Genomic DNA, 13,501 nt, shown 5'->3' on the forward strand with positions numbered 1-13,501 from the left:
TGGTACAGTGCCTTCATGTAATGCCTTGGGAGGGTCCACATACAAGCAGTGTTCAGGAGAAAACCTATGCTTGTTGAGTTGAATTTCCAATTTTCTCAAGGCGATTTGCTGATAGTCCATCTGAAGTGTGCAGCAATGTGATTGTGGTTTGGTACCAAAAAAAGACATTTAAACTGCCATGTCCTATTTGGACAATGCCTATAAAAATATTAAAGGAGGATAATATTGAAATCCAATATTTCAAGAAAAGGGAGTCATACACGACATCATTGGCTACCAGACCATGCCAGATGATGTGAGTGACTATTGAGAATACCTTTCTTACAAGGAAAAATTATTCCATCCGTTGTGGATGCTGAATTGTATAAACTGTTAACTTTCATATACAGATAGGGAGAAAGAGTTAAAGTTTTGAATGATATCAGGCCACAAAAAGAATGTTTGAGTTGATGTCAATGCCAAGACCTCATAACACCTCCTTCAAGTGCCCCCTCCTCCTCTAAAGAGGAGAGTGGTAGAAGCCCTAGTGTGACAATTTGGTATGGTGTACACAGTAAAAACGCTGTACAAAATATCGCTGTATAAGAGGTGCTGTATAATTTTTTGAACAGCACATGTTTAAGCTTTGATAAATATCGGTATAAAACACGGCGAATTGACCTGTTTAAGGTCCGTAGACAGAAGGCTTGAACAGGGGGTTGTACAAGATACCGGCACATGTAAAGCGCATGCGTACGCGTGCGCAGTGCTATGCTAGTGGTCGGAAGATGGCGTTGAGTATGTTCGACTCGGAGACTGCTGCAGTGCACTGGAAAAATCGTGTTTAATCTCCGTTTTAGAAAAGGAAAGATTTGGGGGTGACAAACCTGCTTCAGGAGTGGGACTTCCCACATTTAGTTCCAATCTTTAGAGGTAAATTCAGTGCTTGATTTTGAGTGAATGTTCATGAATAATCTCAAAAGTCAATGCATTGTTACCGTTGTTGCAGTGCTTTTATTGTGTGTGCATGTACGTGTGTAACTCTATATGATGGTCGCCAAGTCAGAAATATAGGCCTATGATTTTATTGGAAAAACCTCGGCTCGGCCGGCAGTCATTTTGAGAAAATGGTGCCCCAGTCTGCGCACCCATTCACTTTTGCACGTGATTTGGAGATTTTGATGAGAAAGGCTGCATTTTGAGGCTGTCATAAGAAATACCCAAATTTCATTATTTTTCCACCTTTGTGAGTCGGATTTTGCAATAAATATCTGTCTATGCATTAGATGTGTAAAGTTTGCATTACGTATCTTATAGATTCTACTAGAATTGCGCAGATACGCATGTGCGCAGACTATGGTACCTTGAGCGAAGTTCGTGCAGGATCCACTCCACTTAATTACCACTAGGGCCTACACCATGCTCCACTTACACGAACTTCGAGACCATGAACTCGATCTGGGGACCGTTTCATCAACATTTTTGTCTGACAAGTTGTCAGATCTGACATCTTTCCGTGATTCAGATTGGCTGAGAGGCACTGTTTCTATAGTAACTGTCGGATAAAATGGGACTTGTCAGATAAAACGTCCGACAAGTCCTTTCATGAAACGCTCCCCTGATATTCTGAGTGACAAAAGGTGGGATTTTATGGGGGTGAAATATGAAATTCATGCAACATCACGATCTTTACACAAAGTTTCACTTCTTTCCATGCTTCTATTAGTATTAGTCTCAAAATTGGTGATTTGAATTATAGCCTACATGAACTGTGATGAAGATCCTCACACATAAATAATTCACTGCCGATGATCGCATGCGGATGCGATATGCGCGAGGTACCGGGTCCGGTACAAGCTCGGACCGGGCCGTCCTCAAGCACATAGCCTACGTGTAATGTAGGCCTGGCTAGATCTATTTCTAGTCAACTTTATTCAATTTTGTACGTCTACATATGTGTATGTTAAACCCCATTAAAATCTAGGTCTATACTATAGGTCCAAACCTAGATCTAAATCCTGGCCTAGCTTGGCCAATAGTCCCTTATTATTGGCCAGCCTAGCGAGGACAGGCCTACATGCAAATAGCAACAGATCTAAATGTTACATTGTAATTGCAGATGTATGTACAGTTTGTGAATGATCAGAAACTAATTTTGAATCTGAGATACAGGAATTACATTTAGGTTGACTTCATGTAAATTCCCCACTGTGCACAGGGGAATTTTTTATTGAGAATTTCTACAATTTATCCACTTATTCCATCCGTTCTCTATAGAATAGTCAGATAACTTGTGTAATAATTAATGTTACTATTCTTGATCTTTGATTCATGTTTATCACAGTTAAATGTTGCAGAAGATGAGCACCAAGAAGACACCTACTGGATGCAATATTACTCATCACCTGACAACATTGTTGTTAATGTGACGAACCTCGGTACCGAGATATGAGTTGACTAGAGGAAACCCGCGACCAAGCACAGCAGAAATTCTTGACAAATATCTACAGCTTTTGGGAATGGTAAAATAACTTGATTACTTAGTGCAGTGGATTCGCATTATGAAAAAAAAAATAATTTAATTGTTCGAAGTTGAACGAAGCATTTTTGGTTATGAATTTCCAAAATTATTCTCTTTCTTGCTTTAGAATATAGTGCAAGATCATAGGATCACTTACTCTGCCTCAGTGTTAAAAATTCAGTTGCATCTTAGTTGTCATAATTCTATGATTAGTGGAAAAGTTGTTCTGAAATCCGATTGGAAAGATTAAGTTATGTCTTCTTCCCATGAATGTCAATCTCTGGCGGGGGGGATATTAATTTCCCCACCTAACTCCCCCCCCCTCATTTTGCAAATACTAAGTATTTTTCTCCAGTGGTTAATTACTCCAATAGTGATCAATATTTTAAAAAATGTGATAAATGGTTAGAAATAGAAAGGTCAGTGTCAAAGCTCACTAGATTTTACTTGATTTGTGCAGTGTGTGCATGTGACCTAGGGTTTTTGTTACAAACATTGATAAGTTTTATTTTTTTATTTAATGAGCAATATTTAGCATGACTTTAATTACAATGTACTGGTAATGTATGAAAACATGATATTGCTGGTAATTGTATTATGTGTTATACAGCTTATATATAAATACTTATTTCATTTTCAGATTGATCAAGACTTTGATTTAACAATTGATGCAGCTCCTGGTGCCCTTTTCACAATGTGGCCAAAGTTGTCCAGGCAGACTTTGGAATTTGCGGAGAAGATTAATCCAGGGTATAGAAAGATCCTAGGGGCTGGAGTGGACCAGAAAATGACGCAGAGTAAGTTTTAGTCTTATAGTTATACTCAATTCAAACTTACAGTAGCAGTGCGAAGGCTTTTACAAAGCTGCATCAATTAGCATTTAAACTGTAAAAGAGGATATTTCCTCTCCAGGTGTGTAAGAATAACAATGCTTACAATTTAAAGTGAAATCAGTGTTCTTATGTACACTGAATCCTGTCCAACATAATTAGTATAGTTAATGGACCTCATCGAAAGAAGCAAGTGATGTTCTACAGTAACATACACCAATTCATGTTAATGATTTCTGAAGAGGAAGTAACACAGACCCTTTTTTTACTATCGTGTTGCACAAGCCATTAAAGAGAGATAATTGACTCTCAACATAATACCAGCTGAACACTGCGCACAGCATTATCAGCATTATTCACCATTATTGCATTATTGTGTAGGGGGGGGGGGCACTCAGTATATAATGCATAGTGGGTATGTGCAGCGGAGGGGACCCCCATTTTTACACTCAAATTTCCGTTCCAAGGCATAGCATTTTTAGCCTATTAAGAAAAAGAACAAAGAAAGCCACTCCAAGGCATATTATTTTCTTCTCGTGAAAAAGGAATCCGCTCCAAAGCTTCGCATATTTTCTGTTATGCCGTTGCGATCGATCTGCTACAATGAGTCGTAATTTTGAAAAAGCAGCCGCTGCAATGAACGCTGTCTGACCATTGCCTCTGTGCTAGCGCACCCACCGCCCATGCTGCCGGTCTAGCTGCATGCACGTATGCCCGTTCCATAGGGATGCATGAAGGCACTCACATGCAGGCGACTCGTTCCAAGGACCCCCGATTTCACAAACATTTGTAGTTCTGAAGCCCGTTCCGAGGACCCTCCTTTTTACAATTAGCCCACTCCAAGGCCCCCGTTTTTTGTCTCGCCCGCGGCACACCCCCACCAATTTTTGGGTCGAGTGCCCCCCCCCCCCCCCCCCCCCGGATTGTGTAGCAGTAATGCATTGCAGGAATTTCAAATGGGAACACTGACAAAACTTGAATAACTTTGTACTCAAGGCTTTTAATCAAACTTGGAGAGAAGCATGGTTATATGCAAATTTATTTCAATTTTACCAAACATGAGGGTCACCTCATGGGTCAGGCTGATGATGAGCATGGGTCAAAGTTAAGCCTATTAGGGCAAGTTTTGTATTACAGCTCATAATGTTTGATCCATGTACAGTGTATGCCCATTTTTTTTTTACCAAACTTGGATGGTAGATGTCCCCGGGGAGGGGGGGGGTTAAAGGTCACCTCCAGGTCAAATGTTACAGCAGGGGTTGAAGAACTTTTGGAGCTCATTGTTAGGATTTTGGTTTGTTTGTTTGTTTAAATTTCTATCATCACTCATAAATTGTTACCAATCTAAGAGAGATGATGTTCTTCAGAGATTTGAAGGTCACCTCCAGTTCCAAGGTCACAGGCAGGGGTCAACAAGCCTTTTGAATATAAAATGATTTTGTTGTATATTTATGGGTGATACACATTTTGGCTGAAATCACCATGGTGAATCCCTTTATTACCTTCAATCCTTATAATATCTCAATTATATACTTGTACCCATTCCACTTGTAAGATTGAATCTCAGTTGCAGGCAAACACATTTAGTTTGAAAATGCTGATACACTGTACACTGTATCTCCTCACCTTCATCTTTCTTTCCTATTTTCTTTGCTCCCATTCTTATTTTGTTTTCCCTTCCTTCACCGGTCACTTCTTTGCTCAAACCGTATTTTCATTTATACAGGTCAACAATGAAGAAAATTTGGCTTTCAGTACTTCCTGGGATTTTGATCGGCAGAACGAAAGGGGAACGAGGCAAATTAAATGTGCCGTACTTCAAAGTCTTGAATCTTTCATCAATCTCCAATTAGTAAGTATTGATTATCATCTTTTTCAAAGTTTTTATTTATTTATTTTTTGGCCAATTTAGGTTAAAATTTTCCTGAACAATATTAGAACGTTACTGTTGGCAATCTTTGAGAGCACTTAGGTTTGACTGTAGCGCATGCTCACTTGACCAAGGCAAGTGAAAATATCAAAGTGCTTAAGTTGCTTACCCAAAAAGGTAAAAAAAAAATTTAATGTGGGCAAGTAAAATTTTGACCCCAACATTGAAATCTGTTCTGGGCAGCTATCTGACTGTATTTGTTCTATCTAATAATCCTGATACTAAATTAAGTATCTCAATTCTGTAGCGCAAATCATAACAACGGAATAAGTTCACACAATGACTTAGTCAATACCTATTCTGCATGTATGTCATGGTTGTTGGATGTCTATGCAAAACTGCACATCTTGCGAAGACTTGAAATCTCCTTAAATGCAGTTCTCTAAACTCAGAAAAATACCTCCTATGGTTTTACCTCAATAATGTAATGAGATCAATGCTGATTCATGTTATTTATTTTGTGGGGGGAAGCAATAGAAGTCCTTCTTAAAGGGATGGTCCGGGCTGAAAATATTTATAGAGTAGAATTCACTGAGCAAACTGCCAAAAATTTCATCAAATTGGATAACAAAGTTATTGAATTTTAAAGTTTAGCAATATTTTGTGAAAATAGTCGTCATGAATATTCATTAAGTGGGCTAATGACGTCACATCTCCACTTGTTCTTTTGTATTTTATTGTATGAAAATAGGTTTATTCAATTTTTTTCCTCCAAGAACTAGAAAAATTGGATTGACATTTCATTTAGTGCATTAGATATTGATTGCTGCAACTTATTTCATTATAAAGGAGACATACATTGTATTATTCACACAAGTATGAAATAATGAAAAAATATGGTTTTATGTAATAACATAAGAAAACAGAAAGTGGAGATGTGACATCATCAGCCCACCTAATGAATATTCATGACGACTGTTTTCACAAAATATTGCTAAACTTCAATAACTTTATTATTTGTTATCTGATTTTGATGAAATTTTCGGCATTTTGTTCAGTGAATTCTACTCTATATGTATTTAAGACATGAATATTTTCATCTTTTGACCATCCCTTTGAAGATATTGGCTAACAATACCACAATTAAAAAATCTGAGCCGCATGATTTCCCATGCTGAAAATCGTAAGTTGACCAGATTCACTTGCCCATTTCATTATACATGATGGCCCAAAAAGAATAGAACAATTTAGATCTTTAATTTCAGTGATATAGCCAAAGTGTCATTGTATTGGATATTTCTTATTTTTTTGGTAGAATGATGTAATTGTCATGTTTTGTGAACCCTTGTCATTATGATTTTCGAAATATCATGTATTTCCCACTCCTGTATTACCAACCCTGCTCTTAGTATGTAAGGTATAATACAGATTATCCAACTAGATGTCTGTGTGATTGGTCTTCTACCTCCTTCGATTCTTTGTTTTGCACTTTATTTAGGAAGGAGCATGAAGAAAAAGAAGATGAACAGGAATTGACAATGGCGCGTTCCATACCTGGGAGTGATTGCACAGTGGCACCCTTGGACCTAATTTCACCCTGACATCAAGTTGGTTTTAAGGAGAACCATGAGAGAAAGTAATAAATTAAAGTTTGCCGAATATCAAAGAATAACAGAGTTATGAGGCTTCAAAGTTTTAAATTTGTGACATGACATGCGAGCAGATCCCAATATGTCAATCATGTAATATAAATTCCATAAATTGCCATTTTTTAATGGTTTTCATGATAATTAAATGGGTTTTTATCAGAAGCTTGTATGAAATAATGTTTCTGATAACATTGAATCCACAGGTAAAATCATTTTCCAATTTCCCTAGAAAAGGCACTTGTATAGAATTGATATCACATAAAATATGGGGAGCTGCTCGCATGTGAAGTCACAAATTTAAAACTTCATAACTCTTATTCTTGGTGGATTTTCACCAACTAACATGCAATGTCAGGATGAACCTTGCCTTTAAACCTTATATTGGCAGCCTTTCATTGACATTTACATACAGTATTTTAGGTTTTGTGAGCAAGTATATGAAAAAGGTGCTAATTAACACCTACTTCCCCTTCTTAACCCTAAACAGGCCGGGGGGGGGGTTAAAACAACCTTCCCCCAACATTTTCTGCGATCATTCCTCTGCGGGAGATTAGTTGACCCTGCCACTCTCAGAGTTTATACTAAGTCTCGCGCATCTTTTGAGACCAAATTTACGATGCCCAGGTACGTTGTCCCGAAATTATGCAACATTTCGTAAGTTCATGTCTGACCAAAAATTATTCCAAAACGTGATTTCGTCCACAAAGTCAATGCAAATTGAGTTTTCTCATCTTATTCATAAAGCTATGATTTTTACTTTAAACAGCAGAAGTCAATTGATTTTAGCATAATTATATGCTTCAAACAGGCTGTGCTATAATATAAATCTGGTGAAAAAAAGGTTGAAAAACAAAGAAATTCCTAAAACAATAAAATACATAAGAAATTGATTTCCAAACTGAAGTTTTTTTCAATTGCGATTGTTAAGAATGCTACAAAGAATATTTTTACCAAAAATTAGCATTCTGGGAGCTTTATGATATGAAGTGAATTAGAGCAAAAAAATATGATTTACCCATAAATTAATTCATATAAAATAATATCATTATTTGGAAAATTTTACCATACAGCCTTGTAGATTACATCGCACACTACCAGCGTGCAAATTGCTCGCGTGATCGGCAGGGGGGGGGCACTTCCATTCACGAGTGGATACCATGCGCGACCATGGGGTCTCGAAAAGCACCCTAAACACATAATTTCCATATTCGGAACATGCACCCCTTAACAAGTATTGGCGTGTGAAACCCTACCCTTAACAACTATTGGAAACAAAACGATACTCTTGGCAAATATTCCCTGAAATGAACCCCTAAACAAGTACAGGAATGTTTTATTGTTACGGGTCCTTCGGTTGTCTGCTTTACCTTAGTTGGTTTGGTACGACCCCATCTTCTACTCTACGTGCAAATCAGACTCTAAACACGAAGTGTTAAGGCAAAAAGGACATCCTTTATGAAACATTTTTATTTTGTTTTATCGTCCCCGCAAATTTGACCCTAAACACGTGATTTTCCTAGCGAAATAGATACACTTTTTTCATTATATTTGTGTTTTTTACACCATTATCACGTTACGTACGCAACGTGCCATGTCGTTAAAAAGACATCCATTTTACATGTTTTTTTACGTCGCGCATGGTATCCACTCGTCAATGTAAGTGGCTCCCGGGGCACCCCCCCCCCCCCACAGAGCAGCCAAAAAAGCCTGGTCTAGTTGGGGTTAAGAGGAGTGCTCATTTGTTATTCTATTGATCACATGTAAATATTTTTAGGTCAAATGGCATTTTTTATGACGGTTGGCTAATTTAAAGAGTTGTTTGAATAATTTCACCTTTTGGTGCAGAAGAACAGTTCGTTATCTTTGTTGTAAGAACTTTAAGTCCAGTACACATCATCTTTCCAGATTTCATGCAAATACAAGAAAGAATTTTCTAAGGCATGTCTGATACATTTAGATGACAATCTTTATTCCAACTTGTTGTGCCAGGATAAATTTGACTCATTTCGATACTTTCTCAATGCTAATTATGAATGTTCCATCGTTGAATTTATTTAAAGGTCAAGTCCACCTCAGAAAATGTTGATTTGAATCAATAAAGAAAAATTAGACAAGCACAATGCTGAAAATTTCATCAAAATCAGATGTAAAATAGGAAAATTATGACACTTCAAAGTTTCGCTTATTTTCAACAAAATAGTTATATGAACGAGCCAGTAAAATCCAAATGAGAGAGTCGATGATGTCACTCACTATTTCTTTTGTTTTTATTGTTTGAATTATACAATATGTCAATTTTTACGAATTTGGCAATTAGGACCTCCTTGCCTGAAGCACAAAATGTTAAAATAATGGAATTCCACGTGTTCAGGGAGGAATGAAACTTCATTTCACATGACAATGATGAGAAAATGAAATATTTCATATAATAAAATACAAAAGAAATAGTGAGTGAGTGATGTCATCAACTCTCATTTGGATGCAACTAGCTCGTTCATATAACTATTTTGTTGAAACTTTAAAATGCCATAACTTTCTTATTTTACATCAGATTTTGTTGAAATTTTCAGTGTTATGCTTTTTGAATTTTTCTCTTTTTATTCAAATCAAGTTTTTGTTGGGGTGGACTTGTCCTTTAAATATTCAGCAACTGAACATTTGCTCAATGCATTAAAACCGAAGGATCTTTTGTACCATAATTGGATACCACCCTCTAATTTTTCATCCATTGCACACTTATTTCACTTTGGCCTGCAGTAATGCTGAGCTTGGGTCTGTAATAGGACATATATTTCATATTTGCTTTGCTCACATAGTATTCAGTGGCTACACCCTAAATAGACTGGGCTATTTCGACGCCTAAGAAGATGGGGAGGGGGGGGGGCTAATTCAGCCCCCCCCCCTACGATCTCCGCCGTGGATGGCGCGATCGAGACGAAAATTGGCACACGTGTTACCCATGGCATTATCACAAAACTATAACATCAAATTCTGCAAAAAATTGCATGTCTCATTAATTATGCTAATTTATGCGTAAAATCATAGATTGCTCTAATTAATAAAATAATGCCCCTGAATTGCTAATTTTTGTTTCACATACTCTAGATAGGCATCTGATCAAATTTAAAAAAATTTCAACATACCATTTATTTTCTCATGTGTTCTATTGTTTTCTAAATTTCTTTTGTTTTTCTTTGTTTATCTACTTTTTTTCAATGGAAATTGTCAGAGACTTTTGACCATAAAAAAGATAAAATTAATAGGTTTTAAGCAGTAAAAGGAAAAATATTGATACATTTATGAATTTTGGCTAAAAACACTATTTGCATTGGATTTGTACACAAATTCACGTTTTTGATTAATTTTGGGTCTGCATGCACTTACAAAATGTTGCGTAATTTCGGAACGGAGTACCCGGGGGTCACAATTTTGGTCTCAAGAGTTGCGCCAGACTTGAAAGTAAAAAGTTAGTGAGCGACATGGTCAAAAAATTTTGAGGGGAGCTGAATCGGTCCCCCCCCTCGACATTTTTTTCGTAATAAAGCTGCCGTGTAAAGTTTTTTGACCGCGTCGCTCACCGACTCTTTACATTCAAGTCTCGCGCAACTTTTGAGACCAAATTTCTAACCCCCGGATACACGGGTCCGAAATAACGCATTTCGTAAGTGCTTGCAGACCCAAAATTTAACAAAAATGTGAATTTGTGTACAAATCCAATGCAAATAGAGTTTTTAGGCAAATGTATCATTATTTTTCCTTTTACTGATTGAAATTTATTAATTCCATCTTATTTATGGTCCAAATAAGTCCCCGACAATTTCCATTGAAAAGCAATAAAAAATTGAGAAATACATAAGAAATTTAGAAAACAATAAAATACATAAAAAAATAAAATGTGATTTTGAATTTTTTTTTTGTACATTTGATCAGATTCATATAAAGTGTCTGTGTACCCCAAATTTGCATTTTAGGGGCATTATTTAGTTAGTTAAAGCAAAATTTTGATTCTACGCATAAATTAGCATAATTAATTAGCAATGAGCTTGTTCGCAGAAAATGATCTTGTAGTTTTGTAGATTATGCGACGGGTAACACTCGTACCAAGTTTTGTTGCGATCGAGATCATAAGAGGGGCTGTATCAGACTATCAGCCCCCCCCCCCCCCAGTCTTAGGCATCGAAATAGGTTGAAATAGATGTAATATTTATGAGTCTTGTTATTTGCAATGTTTCATGAAATTGTAATGACATTTTTGTCTAAAGTTATCATGCCAATATTCAATGTAATTTTCATTAATTTATGTATCAAATAGCTATTTGAAATATGAAAAAATGTGAATTCTTCACTGTTGCAAGTTAGTTATCAGAGTACTTCTTAGATATAATGCCTGGATTGAGATTTTCTGCATACTTAAGATCACTACAAGGATCCCCATCTTTTTAGGATAATGTTAATCTTTCGCATTTGTGAAAGCACACAGGTGTCTGATTTTCTTGTAAAAAAAGCGGGGGGGGGGGGGAATACAATAAATTACTGTTACTGAAACAATAAGAAAATTTCTGCTTTTTAAAAATATATATTGATAACAAGAGGGCAGCAAATACGTCAATGATAAGCTATGGACATTTCTTCATATTTTGTACACATTTCAAAATTTTCTACCTTTCCCTGTGCAGGATTGAATCTACTCGTCCGTGTTCCGATATAGTATGTCAGAGTCTTCCACAGTGTTACATAGTGTTTTTAAGTGATACCTTGTAAAAAAAAGTTTTGGGAGTATTGCCTCCTATGTATGTAATGTAAAACATGCATACTTTACTGTGCAGGTGTGAAATGCAAGAATAAATATCTTGAATGAAACTGAAAGCATAAAAGTTTCTCCTTTGCGTTCTTCTTTGCCTCCTTCTTTTATACAACCATTTTTGAACAGTTTTTTTTATACAACCATAGTTTATACAGTTGCACAAAATTTAATCAGTATTGTATAAAAATCTTTTTACAACCCGCTGTATAAAACCAAGTTTTAAACATAATTTGTATAAAAAATTTATACAACCTGCTGTTTAAATTTTGAACAACCGAGGGTTGTATAATTTTCAAACAACAGTTGTAAGGTTCATATAGTAAACAGCGGTTGTATAAAATTTTATACAGGTTGTATAATTTTGTTTTTTCTGTGTAGGGAATGTGAGTTGATGGGCAAATATGACCATAAACCAAGAATAAAACATCAGGATGACATATTATGAACTTAAAAGAAAGCAGTTATTATGTAATTATGCTTGTTTTTTGGTTAATGGTATTTTACTCTTCTACATCATGCAAAAAATACTTCAATGTTGAGATAAATGTTGTATTTTTGCACTTGTCGTGTCACTCACGTTTTGGATGTCGTGTCACTCACGGTATATAGGAGGGTACCATTTTCCATAGAGAAGGTTTGATTGATTTTGACTATATGTGTTAGATAGGTACACTATTTATGTCCATTTACTGGTACTCACAGTACTCCATGACAACTACTTGGGCACGAATCCAACCATATGTGTTAGTGGTCAGAAACCCATGTCCAAAATTTGTCGTGTCACTCACGCACCGTTTTTTAATCATATCTACTAAACGAATTGTTGAATTCAAATCAAACTCGTAGTGGCCCATGCCAGTCCTACATTGTATATAATATAGTAGTCATGATTGATTCATAACCTTTAAGTTTGAAGATATGAGCCCTTAAACCTCTCCGATTGTCGTGTCACTCACGTTTGAAAATGACCACTTGACTTTTTTATGACATTACCTATGCCTTTTCTGATTGCATTGAATATATATACTTTCAATTCTTTTGAAAATTACAAAAATTTCTTGTTCATCAAATTCAAAACCATGCAGTTCTATGCCAAAACGAATAAAATATACACACATGTGTATTGTTTCAAGTAATGACTCAATGAAGGCTGGAGTATTAGACTAGAGCAGAGCAAGCTTGGCACTCAATTAATTCATAACTCATCACATCGGTCAATGCACCATGCCCGTAGGTATCATTCGCAATGGCCACTTATCATAAAGTTGACCAACCTACTAATGCTGAGCTAAAAATAAGGCAAGCAAATAATTGATATGCAAGATCAGAAGGATTTTGAATGCTGCAGGCAGTTATTACATCTGAAATAAATATACACTGTACACTGTATAAGTATTTTCTGTTCTTCATTAAACTTAAAATTGACGAATCCCTACAATATCAGTACTTTTTTTTCATTTTTGTTTAACAATGAAAGATACCAAAATCTTTCTCGAATATCGGCAGCTGTAAATATTAGAATATGAGAAAGAGAGAGGAAGGATGTTGATGGTCAGTGAACATCACAATATAACTATTCAGATACATTTTATAATATTAAGCTGATAAATCACTAAATACTGCTAAAAAATTAGAGCATCCCTGTGCATTAATATATGTATATAAATAAATACTTTTTTCAACTCAAATATGAAGGCTATGGGTAGATGCATAGAACTAGTAAACTATCAGTGCTGAAGTGTACTAATCTGTCACATTCAGTGATGGTATTTTTGCTACTCTTGTTTTCTTTTCTTTTTTGTAACCCTTATCAGGAAGCTTAAAAAAACAGTGTATTTTCATGGTTGC

The 13,501-nt window shown here is 36.0% G+C and overlaps 1 long non-coding RNA gene across 1 annotated transcript; it reads left to right on the plus strand.

Annotated features, from left to right (window-relative positions):
* The first annotated feature begins 556 nt into the window (after nt 1-556).
* LOC121418543 lies at nt 557-7,509 on the plus strand. Its single transcript, XR_005970473.1, has 5 exons — nt 557-912; nt 2,324-2,501; nt 3,141-3,297; nt 5,057-5,182; nt 6,699-7,509. It is a non-coding gene; the product is annotated as an uncharacterized LOC121418543 (long non-coding RNA).
* The last annotated feature ends 5,992 nt before the right edge of the window (nt 7,510-13,501 follow it).

The sequence above is a fragment of the Lytechinus variegatus genome, chromosome 7, assembly GCF_018143015.1.
Source record: "Lytechinus variegatus isolate NC3 chromosome 7, Lvar_3.0, whole genome shotgun sequence".
NCBI classification, from domain to species: Eukaryota; Metazoa; Echinodermata; class Echinoidea; order Temnopleuroida; family Toxopneustidae; genus Lytechinus; species Lytechinus variegatus.